The following is a 13151-nucleotide window of genomic DNA, read 5'->3' as shown; positions in this document are numbered from 1 at the left end:
ATCTTCGCCTTTGTTGCCATTGGCTTTCGGCTTGCTTAGTTGGGAACATTTAATTTTATATTTAACAATATTATTACAACATTATTTTCCTGTTATCTCTGTAAAGCTGCTTTGAAACGATCTGTATTGTAAAAAGCGCTATATAAATAAAGGTGACTTGATTTTACTTGACTTTAACAAGACTGAATTCTCTGGCCTGAGAACAGGTAAGTCCTTCGCACCATGTCGTCTGTATGCTTGCTTTTCTTTTGCTGCTTTGTCTTTCTCTCTCATACTTGATTTGTTTGGCCACTTTGGTCTCAGATTGTTCGGTAAGGTGGGTAGAGTGGTATGGATTTTTCTTCCCATAAGCAATTTCGCTGGGCTGACCCCTGTAGAGGAGGTGGGTGTGGCTCGAAAAACACATGAGTGCTATCAACGGGTCATCCTGTTTCAGAATGCGCTTCACTGTCTGAACTGCACGTTCTGCATGTCCGTTACCTTGTGGATTGTGCGGACTCGATGTAATGTGCTGAATATCGTACATACCACAAAAGCTTCTCCAGGCTTCACTGGAGAACTGCAGTCCATTGTCGCTAACAATTTGTTCTGGCATATATGCGATTCCTCAGCACAATCAGTCCATCACTCACTGACAAAGAGTCTTTCCATTTGTAATAACTCTGTACACAATTGGGAACGCTTTTAGCATATTGTGGCCATCCTTCCGTTACAAGTCTCTCTACAGTTTGTAGCTGCTCATCCTTTTGTGTCTCCGTTTTTATTTCTGTCAACTTGCGCTGTAACACCGGGAGACATCTGATGATTGCATTTACGTGAAAACTCACATCTGCTGTCATGAAGTCTTCCGTAGTGTTCAATGGGCTACGCGACAGTGCGTCTGCAACAACCAAGCTTTTGCCAGGCGCATACTCCGCTTTCGCATTAAACCGCATGAGTCTCATAAAAAGTCTCTGACATCTCACTAGCACAGTGTCCAAGTCTTTACTATTGATCAATGTAATGATTAATGGCTTGTGATCAGTGATCAATTTAAATGTGTCCATGCCCACTAAGTACTTTTCACACGCCAACGCCTGCAAGGCATTCCTTCTCAATCTGGGCGTATCTTGTTTCAGAATCCGTCAGTCTTCTAGAACACTACGTTACTGGTTTCCAGCTGTCGTCATGATTTTGCAGTAAAACGCCGCCGATACCCCAACAGCTAGCATCCACTGATACCACTGTTTCTTTTCCCAGATCATAGTGTGCCAGGACTGGAGTTTTTGTGAGCGAGCATTTTAAGCGAGCATTTATGCATTCAGAATTTTAAGTTGAATGCACTTTTCTATGGTTGATCCCATGTCCATGCACGTCCATTTTTAAACAGCTCATACAAAGGACCTCCCTTTGTTGCAAAGTCTGGGATGTATTTACCCATGTAGTATATGAGGCCTAATGCCCTCCTCAACTCATTTACATTGTTCGGCTCTTGCAAGTCACTTATTGCACGTTCCTTTTCAATGTCTGCTCTGACACCTTGTGCATCCACGACATGACCCAGGAAACTCAACTCTGCTTTCCTGAATACGCACTTATCTTTATTCAATTTGAGGCCCACACTTTTCATCCTTTTCAGCACTTTTTCCAGGTGTTTGTCATGCTCGGCCCTGTCCTTCCCGTACACGATCACATCATCCATGTACACAGCAACTCCTTCCATGTCCATTAGAAGCTCATTAATTTTTCTTTGGATGATTTCCGGGGCTATGCTGATTCCGAATGGGAGCCTCTTAAAACAATAGCGTCCCACCGGAGTAATGAATGTTGTCAGCAAGCTGCTCTCATTACATAACGGAATCTGCCAAAATCCATCTAATGATGTTAAGACACTTGCTCCAGCTAATTTAGCTAGAATCTCGTCTGTTGTGGGAAGCATGTACCTCTCTCTTTTTATGTTGTCATTCAGTTTATTTAATCCCACTTCTGACACCATGTCTTGTTTGCAATCACCAGGAGGCATTAATCATATCTGTTGGTTTATTGAAGAGCAGCGTGGAACAACACTGTATTTAGCTTGTTTACATTAGGAACCCGTTACTCACTTGTCTATGTAACTTAAGCATTCAGTACTCGTTGAGTCCTCCTAGTGGGCTGGATAGAACATAACAACACCCTGACACATATCATATGCATACATGGAGTAAAAATAGTCATTACAATTCATTCAAGTCTTATCATAACTGGTAAAACCTGAAAGCTAAAGAAAGAAAACATCAATTTTTTACTTTCTTTAGACAATATACAATATCACTCGATATTCAATACTATGGTAATGCTGTAAATGAGTCCTGCCTGTTGCAACATTACCTGCTCAGCCTTCCCTTATAAAGTAACCTTTTTATCATAGTAAAATCTACATATTGTTCCTAACAAAAGTATGGTTTAGCATAAAACATGTTGAAGTTTAGCGAACAGGCTGTCGATTACTTAAATGATTAGGAGTTTCCTCACAAAAGCGGTTTATTCAGTGTAGTGAAGCTTCTTCTCCACTGACATCCATTTATAGAAAACGGCCTCTGCTCTCCTTCCTTGCGTACCAGTGTTAGCATTAGCCATTACGCTTTTTTGGCTAAAGGTTGCAGGCTTGTCATCTAGTGGCTTTGGAAATGCTCGTGCTGCACAGCTCAACTGACTCCAAGGAATTAGTCTCGCGTAGCCAGACCTTCAGACTGACGGCTGAAGGTCTGGAACTCATAGCAGCTTTCTTTGGCCAAGGCCCGCCCATAAGGCCGTTTGACCGACATGTCAAACAACCAATTACAGTTCGTTTCGTTCAGCGTCACGTGGAAATGTCCCCACAACAACAGACCGGCGTGCAACAAGTCAGTCAGCATAGAAAATCAAAGGAGGAGAAGAAAACCGAACACAATACTGAATCGGCCAGCTGCGATGTCAGCGTCTGTTGTTTCATGTTTGCCCGCAAACGCGGCTGATATCCCTTTCACAGTTAGGTATTTCACTTGATCTTCCATAATAGATAGGAGGGGACACACAACTAGTAAAGTTGGATCTGCTGGGAATCCTTATAAATGCTGACAAAGGGTCGGCCAGGCTTGGAAAATAATACTCTTCCCAAATCCCGTCGGCAAACAGGCTAAAATATCTCTTTTTGTCTCCACTAAGTGCCTCAAACAAAACTCCTGGACATCTCTTAAAGAGTCTACGCCGTGAACCTCGCATACTTTTGAGAATCCTACGTTTAGCTGATCTTGATAAATGCTCATTGTCACTCATGTAAACACAACAGTTTTTCTTCCGCAATCACACGTCTGCGCTTTGTTTCCCGGCAGACCGAAAATAAACGCGACACTCGCACCCCCCGGAAATCCGATAAAATTCAACCAATCAGATGACGACTTCGACATTCCTGAAGTGTTTCCAGTTAAGTGTACCATATGCATCAGACGTTTAGCCAACGTTCCGTGGGCGTGACGTCTGAGGCTGAGACTACCAAGGAATGGACTCCAAGGTATGCATGAAGGCAGGGCAGTTAGTAACTTAAAAGTTAAAGCTGCAGTCCTTAACTTTTTTTTGTGTTCAAAATATACAAAAAAAATATATAGTGACCGAGTACATCATGAATTTGTCTTATCCTGAATCACTACACCTATAGCTAGAAAAATTAACTACAGATAGGTGCATTTTGCTAAATATATGCACTATTACACATTTTTACTCATATCATTAAAAATATTATAACGTTATTATTAAAAAAAAACGCATTATATTTGATTTGGTATAATTTTAATTATACCAACTCACTGTATGTTTACAACATTAGTAAGAGATTTTTTCCTTGAGGACAATGAACATATATTAACATATGGTAGTCCTACCTGATGTTTATCCAAATTATATGAAACATTGTAACATGTTGTTACTAAACCTAATGAAATTCTGTTTAGTCACCAAATGTTTTGACAATCACAATACACTTATTGTGACGCAAGTTTCTTTTTACAACCCCCAATAGGTACCCCCTCCCCCATCCCCCATCCCCCATCCCAGCTACAGTGGCCTCTATGGGCTATATGCACGCATAACTTCCGCGTTTGACGCAAGGATGCTCTTGCGTTTCCGGTTGGGGAGATTTAAAGCGGAGGAAAACCAAGGAAAACGTCTCCGGTTACTATCGTAACCTCGGTTCCCTGAGAGGCGGGAACGAGACATTACGTCATACTGACGTATATGGGAACTCCTCCCTTCTCCATTTTCACTGAAATCTTATAGGTTAACGCCAGCTGGAGACAGCTGGCCAATTGACGCAAAACATGCAAATGCTGACCGGTCCGCGGGCAGTATAAATAGCATGGGTGCGACAATTACGTCAGAATCAAGACTGAACGCTAGCACAGCTGATCAAACGGCGAGCACGGCGGTTGACGTAATGTCTCGTTCCCGCCTCTCAGGGAACCGAGGTTACGATAGTAACCGGAGACGTTCCCTTTCAAGGCGGTCACTTCGACATTACGTCATACTGACGTATATGGGAACTGTATAGAATCCCGCCGTGAGCGCAGTGAAGATAAGCCCTGAACGGGGTCAAACTACACTCCCACAGGAACAACAGTTCTAAGCCAGCAGCGCCGCTAGGAGCACTTAAAACTGATAGGCGAAACTAGACCAACGTCTGCTCCGGCTTACCAAGTTGTGCATCCACTGCAATGAGGCGAAGGCTGCACTGGACAGGGCAGCACAACACCATAAGCACTCGAGCACAAGAGCTAACACAGTGTCGACGGCATAGCGGTGACAGCTGCATAACCTTAAGCCACACACAGAGTTAACAGTACGTTGGAACTACTGCGTGATGTGGAAACAGCTATGTAACCTTATAGTCATAACACAGAGTTAGCAGCAATGGTAACTCTGCAATACAGACTACTGCACAGCTGGTGGTAACAGTTTCATGAGTACATTGATAAAACTCACCGAACCCACGACGCTAAGGTGGTGCATCAAACTTGGAACCCTGGCGAATGTGTTCTGAGAAGACAGCCAGCATACCTAAATTTAAAGCGTCGAATTCAGAGAGAAAGTCTCTGTATAAAACAGCACGTCCCTAGTACCATACCATCCACCAAGCACACAAACAGCTGGTAGACTGCTGCCTAGTGATCCACGTACATCCACAAATCCCTTACAGGGCCAACATCACTCTGAGCATCGGCATCATGCGAGGCTGAAACTCAGCAGATAAGGCGGGCAGGGATCAACCTGTGCTCTGAACGGTGTAAGCGACTTCGGAACGTAGCTTGGTATCGGACTGAGAGTGACGCTGCAGTCATCAGGTCCGAGACAATGCGACAACATTCACTAGAATGAGCGTAAGTCTCCAAGTGCTTCGCTGGGGCGAGAGCCGGTGGTAAGGGCATCTCAGGGAGAGCTCCGTCTCAGCACTTGTCAGTGTGAAGTGTCTTGCTCAACTAAGGACCCAGCAACGGACACACAAGAAGGTTCCACAGCTTGGGGCTGGGGTGCCACCTTGTAGAACATAGCCGATGTTCTATAGCCAATGTACAGAAGTGCAAATCAACACATAACTGAATGTACATAAACACAGTGCCAGTGGCCGTAGCGACGACAACTGTGAATATACGCAGTTAGAAAATAGCCCCATAATAGCATAGCACCTCAGTAAGCACACAAACACAGTCATAACTGTAGCTACAACTGTGAATATATGAGTTAGCACAGAATAACCAGTTGCCCTGATAGGAACGGGGCAATATAACAGCGTAGCACATGCACGTACAGCATTGGTCGCCGTAGCGCCAACTTAATACACGCAGTTAGCTCCGTATTAGGCTGAAGGATACGGGGCAACACCGCTGCATGAACACATCCATTTGTAAATAAATGCAGCGCATGTCGCCGTATCGACGGAGACTGTGAATATGCACAGTTTGACTGGGATAGCTGGTTGCACTGAAAATACAGGGCAACATGGCAGCATAACACAAGTGAGTAAGGAATAGCGCATCCTTGCATGTACATAACGCAGCGTAAGTCACTGTCGCAACAGAAACTGTGTAGAGACAGAAACTAAGATGCATAGTTAGATTAGGATGGCTAGCAGCACTGAAGGAAACAGGGCAGCATTACAGCATAACACATCCGTTTACGTACATACATCCAGAACTGTGAATATGCACGGTTAGATTAGGATAGCTAGTTTTGCACTGAAGGAAACAGGGCAACAAAATAGCAAAAACACGTCCTTGTACAAGCTGTGTAGTCGCCATAGCGACAGAACTGAATATGCAGTTAGGATAGCTGGATGTTGCACTGAAGGACAGAGGGCAACATAACAGCATTACCCATCAGTGTGCACATTTCAAACATCTGAGTGTATAATCCAGTGCAAGTCGACGAAGCGACCGAGACTGCATGAATATGCACAGTTCACATAATGGTCAGTTACGTTAGCCACATAACTGCATAACGCTTCAGTGTGGACACAGATGCAGCCCAAGTCGCCGTAGCGACAAACTGTGACTAGGCACAGTTAGATAGGATAGCTAGGTGCACTGAAGGATACAGGGCAACGCGATAGCATAGTCACATTACTGTGTACAAAAACACAGCGTCAGAGGCATCGCGACATCGACTGTGAATACATAGTAAGTCAGAATAGCCGGTTGCACTGATGATACAGGGCAATATTTAGCGCTGTAAACATAGCACATAGTGCGTAGCGTGTGCACAGCATCAGTTGCACCGCACAACAACTGTGTACGTAATCAGAATAGCCATTTGCACTGAAGGACACAGGGTAATATATAATGGCATAAATCATTACACATAACAGTGAGTTGTATGTACGTAACACAGTGTCAGTTGCATCGCGCCACACTGTGAATACGTAGTAATCAGAATAGTTATTTGCACTGAAGGATACAGGGCAATATACAACGGCAAAATTCATAACACATAGTGTGTAGTGTGTACATAAACACAGCGTCAGTTGCATCGCACAACAACTGTGAATACGTACTGCATAGTAATCAGAATAGCCATTTGCACTGAAAATTACAGGGCAATATATAATGGCATAAATCCCAACACATAACGCTGTGTAGTGTGAATGTAACACAGTGTCAGTTGCATCGCACAACAACTGTGAATACGTAGTAATCAGAATAGCCATTTGCACTGAAGGATACAGGGCAACAACGGCAAAATTCATAACGCAGTGTACAGTGTGTACGTAACACAGCGTCAGTTGCATCGCACGACTGTGAATACGTAGTAATCGGAATAGCCATTTGCACTGAAGGATAAGGAACAGGGCAATATATAATGGCATAAATCATACACATAACAGTGCGTAGTGTGTACGTAACACAGCGTCCGTTGCATCGCAACAACTGTGAATACGTAGTAATCAGAATAGCCAGTTGCACTGAAGGGTACAGGGCAATATCGTGGCATAAGCATAACACACACATATCAGTGTACATAAACACAGCGTCAGTGGCATCGCACAACTGTGAATCAGAATAGCCAGTTGCACTGAAGGATACAGGGCAATTTATAGCGGCATGAATCATGAACACATATCAGTGTGTAGAGTGCACGTAAACACAGCGTCATTTCATCGCACAACAACTGTGAATACGTGGTAATCAGAATAGCCATTTGCACTGAAGAAACAGGGCAGCATATAACGGCGCAAATGTGAAGTGTGAGTTTATGCAGTGTGAACATAAACACAGCGTCAGTGGCGTAGCGACAACAACTGTGAATACGTGGTTAAATCAGAATGGCCAGTTGCACTTTGGGATACAGGGCAACATATAAGGGCATAACAGTTAAATCATAGCACATATCAGTGTGCAGTGTGTACATAAACACAGCGTCAGTGGCGTAGCGACAACAACTGTGAATACGTGGTTAATAGAATGGCCAGTTGCACTGAGGGATACAGGGCAATATATAAGGATATAACAGTTAAACCATAGCACATATCAGTGTGCAGTGTGTACATAAACACAGCGTCAGTGGCATAGCGACAACAACTGTGAATACGTGGTAATCAGAGTAGCCATTCGCACTGAAAGAAACAGGGCAATATATAACGGCACAAATCATAGCACATATCAGTGTGCAGTGTGAACATAAACACAGCGTCAGTGGCGTAGCGACAACAACTGTGGATACGTGGTTAAATCAGAATGGCCAGTTGCACTGAAGGATACAGGGCAGCCTGACGACATAAGCTGTAAGCTGTGCACCTCCATCACCAGAGCGGGGCGTCCTGGCGCAGTGCTCTCCATGGCCTGTGTCGCCACATTCCCGGTCCCGCCCTCTGCCAACGGTGAAGATCCGGTTTGTTCGGGTTCGAACCGTTTTGGCGGCTGTAGCCGAATTAGGCGGGACGAGGTGCCGACGAAGAGAGACATCGAGGAAGGCTGGACCGTATAGAGATAAAAAGTTTCGGTTTAAAGTCTGGCCGCGGCGAGACTAAATTTTATCTGCTGTGAGAGCTAGGATCGAACACGGGTCTCCCGTGCGACGGCTTTGGGTTTCGCCACTGAGCCACAGGGGGAAACAACCACTTTCGCGCCTTTAGACACAGAGCCATGGCCTTGCCTCGTCTCTCTGGATGCATCTTCGCATGACTTACCATAGGACGTCGTGAAGACGGAATCTTTCTCGAGGTAGCCTGGCTGTTAGAGACCGGGCTAAGTAAAATAATAAAAGTATCCTTCCGACGAAGCCTATCGCGTCGAGTCCTTCTAGCGAGCCCGCGAAAAGGACCGGAGAGGTGACGGGCAGGTTAAAATGTATCTGCTCGAGAGCCGGGATCGAACACGGGTCTCTCGCGCGAAGGCTTCGGGTTCCGCCACTGGGGAGAACGACTGTCAACTGATCTTTGGGCGTGAGACGGCCCACCAGCGGCCGCTGGCGGCAGTGGGCCTCATCCCTGCTGATGCCCGGGTTTATGAGGGCGCGCACTGGTAGACCAGCACATGCCTGTCGTCCATGAGTGCGGCCTCAGTAGATCCTTGTTTGGGTAGAGCGAGTCAATACCGCACATATCTGGCATGTAGCAGCCATCGGATGCGGGGAGGAAACATGGTGCGTAACCTCTATTGCAACTTCCACAATGACTTCAGATAAGACTTCTAGCGTGAAGAAAGAGATTCAGACGTAATTGTCGCGCCCATGCTATTTATACTGCCCGCGGACCGGTCAGCATTTGCATGTTTTGCGTCAATTGGCCAGCTGTCTCCAGCTGGCGTTAACCTATAAGATTTCAGTGAAAATGGAGAAGGGAGGAGTTCCCATATACGTCAGTATGACGTAATGTCGAAGTGACCGCCTTGAAAGGGAACGGGATTATGGCAGAGTCTTCAAAATTTACTGTCCTCTCGTCTTTGAAACGAAACTTTAATACGTTTAGATGTAATTTTATATATAGTTATGTTTATTTAATATAATAAACAAAGAAGCATAAACAAAATGAGGGGTGTCTGTTTTGTCTGTTTTTGTGACTAAAGTTTCTTTAGTATACTAAATAGAGTATAAAAACCAATATAAATTCTCGGTATAGCATTGGACTCTACGATCGGCGGAAGTAATCCAGCATCCTTAGACCTTCACCGGAAATACCGCCGTGCATAGAGCCCATTGGTGATAAACGGTAGACAGGTGCTTATTATGAATTTCCCAGAACAAGGTATTAAACATCAGGGCCTCCACAGAAAAGCAATAAAAATATTTGAACTCATCTGCATGTCCTTGAAATGTTTTTTTTTTTTTAAATATTGATTTAATTTATAAATGCACAACTACAAATGCCTATAAATCGCATCGCTATGATGATTACTTTTTTTCTTTTATGTGTAAATAAATGTAGTATTAACAGTTTACATCTGTAATTTAAAGGTGCTCTATGTAACTTTTCTACTAAAATGAATCCTTTTTTTATTGCCTGTGTGTGAAGGGGTTGTAATCACACATTAAAATGATACACTTGTCGAGTTTTGCTATTACCTCTGAAGGCCAGTATTCCTATTTCTATGTGAAGTCTCCGGGTCGGATTTACCGCGAAATCCAACGGATGTGACGTGCATGCGCGCTCCCGAGCCTCTCTCCTTATATACAGTCTGTTGTAGACGGTCAGGGAGTTACGTCTGGTTAAAGGCGCACGTTTTTCGGCTTATATCTCAGTCAATCTTTGATCAATATTCCCAAGACTCTAATCGTTCGTAGTGCTGGACGGGGCCTTTCGAACGAGCCCACCCCCGAGGTCCAACTCGCCTGGCTCCCCCCCGATTTCGAACGGCTATAAGTTATAGCCATTCGAAATCGGCGGTCCCAGCGGATCCGGTAGGGGGCATCACCGAGGCCCGCCACTCTAGCGTTCCCCTGGGACCTCCTCCCCCGAATTTGAGCTCTCTGGGTCTTTGCGTTCCAGAGATACGAGCGATTTTCTTCTGAGATCGTGGTTTTCTGGTAATATCTCCGCGAAAACACCACCAAAAACTATGGAACTTATATGGTTCTTTTCAGCTCGACTAGATGGTCCCAACGAGCTCGGTGCTCGCCGAATCCGTCAAGTATTCGCCGAGATATTTGCGTAATAGACGGTATTGTCTATGAGTTCGAGCACGAGCGCTCTTGTAAAATTTGGTTGCAATCTGAAACATCACCACTAGAGGCCGCTAAAAGTTACGTAGAGCACCTTTAACAGTCTTACACGAATATATCAATTGCTGAAGATTATCAGGTATTCTCTCACACACACACATGCTACATTTTCTCATGAGACAGAAAATTGCATCCAAAAACTGCATGCACATTTTGTAAACATTTTCTTTTATTAGCAAAACAAGGTCTTGTCAAAGCAAGTAACATGATACAGCTTCTGTTAAAGCAAAAAAAAAAAAAAAAAAAAAGTAGTGAAAATAAATTAGACCTGGATTGAACATTTAACTGTAATGACATGACACTGATATGTGACCACCAAAAAAACTGCATCTCTGCATTCTGTACATCCCCCATCAACTCATACTGAGTAAGTATTGCAATGCTTACAGGGCACCTTTCACTTAAAAGCTCAGTTTAATTTGTTAATCTATGGCACATTTGAAATCTTTAGCCTGCATTTAGTGCTTTTCGCAGAAATGCCTTATTGCAAATGTCTCTGACTGTCTGCTGACTGCTGTGATTTGGGGCTTGCAGATAGGCAGGCCTCCCACTTTATCTGCAGTATTAATTTCACAGGCGTGAGAGAGTGGCTTGGGATAGATCAGGACACCTCTCAGGATTTGAGCTGTCTCCTTCATTCCTCCAACACGTTTTTACCACCAATATTTCCTTGAAAGGCTATTAAAGCAAAGCTTTACTTCTCTCAAATATGATTAAAATAAGCACAAGCTTTATCCCCCAGAGCAGAGGAAATCTGTAGGATTGCTCTGGAAGAGTTTTTTCCAAATGGACCGCTTGAATGTGTCACCGTAGTTCTTTACCACACCGGAAACGGTCAGAGGTCTAAATATCTCTTTACAAATGCATGCAACATGCAGAGAAAACATAGTGTAGAAATTGCTTGAAATAAGTAATCAAAGAGTTTTGGGGCATATCAGTACAGTGGATATATTGTTAAACAACTGGTTTTTGTGATGTCAAAAATTGTAGATAAATCATATCAGAAGTTGTGCACCTTTTAATGTAGAAAATGTCCACCAATGCAATGCCATTAAAAACCAAAGCAACACATTTGAGAGAGAAAAATAAATAAATAAATAACCTTTATAACTATATAATAACTGCATTAGTGTGCACGCCCCTGAACTAATACTTAGTAATACTCATACTAACTTAGTTTTAACTGCTGTGTAGACTTTTTATATCCACTGTATCTACATATTCATAATAGTGCATTTAATTTCTAGAAGAGCATTTAACTTATCTCTTTTTCTCATCTTTCCATCTCATTTCTGTAGGCTACCTGTCAAATATGTTGTTTTTTTCTCAAGTGCTGCATTTTCCAATCCTTCTAAATGTCTTCTGACATGATATATAAAAGAAATGGTATTTTGAGTCCTAGGGTAGCAACACTTTTGCTTGGAGGAGAAATGGATTATGATCAATTTGTGACTTTGGCGAGTAGTCTCACTAATCACACGTATTGTCATACGCACTTAATTTAACTCCCTGATACAAAGCATCTGAATATATTCAGAACACAGCCGTATATGATAATACAACTGACCCTTGACTTTTTACCTGCTGCAATGGTCAAATGTTTTTACTTAACATATTACACATTTGAAATGTATTTCACTACTTATTTGAAACCTAAATCAATTACATTGTTTCCTTAGTTTATTTTTTGTCCTTATAAAAAGAAAGGGCCTTATATTTAGAGGTGTATGCTAAGCTCTTTTCATCCTTGTCATTTGAGGCAATGAAAGAAAAAAGCAGGATATAGATTTGATAGCTTTTCAATGGGCATATTATCTACCTGTAAAAGGCAAATAAAAAAGCAATCAGCTTCACAGTATGACCAGTGCCTCCCTGTGTCAGAAATCCCTCAGTGCGGAAAATAAAATCTCATGCTGGACACAGCAAATCACTAGCTGTCCTCTCTCTCATTTATCTGAACAATTCACACAAGCAGTGGGCTCGAGACATACATTAGGAAGGCATCGTTTCCTTGATATGCGATTATTCATGGCTAACATTACCCATGGACAGCTAGGCATTAGCAGATGATCCTTTTTGAATATAACGGGAAAACAATCTTTAGACTTCAGTCATTCTCATGCACTTTGCATACTTACCAAATAACAATTCTTTTACATGTTATAAAAGGGTAAATTACAGAAATGTCTTGATATTTTTGTATCCCCCAATCAATCTTACATCAGTTTATGATGATAACAAAACTCTGATATGTTAATCTGGAAAGTTGTTGTTTTTTGGGAACTAATTAACTTCTTTATTTCTAAATTCCTATTTACCATACATGCATTTGTAACAGCTATGCGGATAAAAAGCACAAAAAATATTAATAATAATTATTGACTTTTTAAAAACAACCAGTCACTAGTTCAGCTAGCAATGCATGTGGAAATTCATTTGATCAGCTGTGA

Source organism: Rhinichthys klamathensis, unplaced genomic scaffold (genome assembly GCF_029890125.1).
Source record: "Rhinichthys klamathensis goyatoka isolate OS25496 unplaced genomic scaffold, OSU_Roscu_1.1 h1tg000422l_1, whole genome shotgun sequence".
NCBI lineage: Eukaryota > Metazoa > Chordata > Actinopteri > Cypriniformes > Leuciscidae > Rhinichthys > Rhinichthys klamathensis.
The sequence above is the reverse complement of the archived record's forward strand: the minus strand, read 5'-3'. Positions refer to the sequence as shown.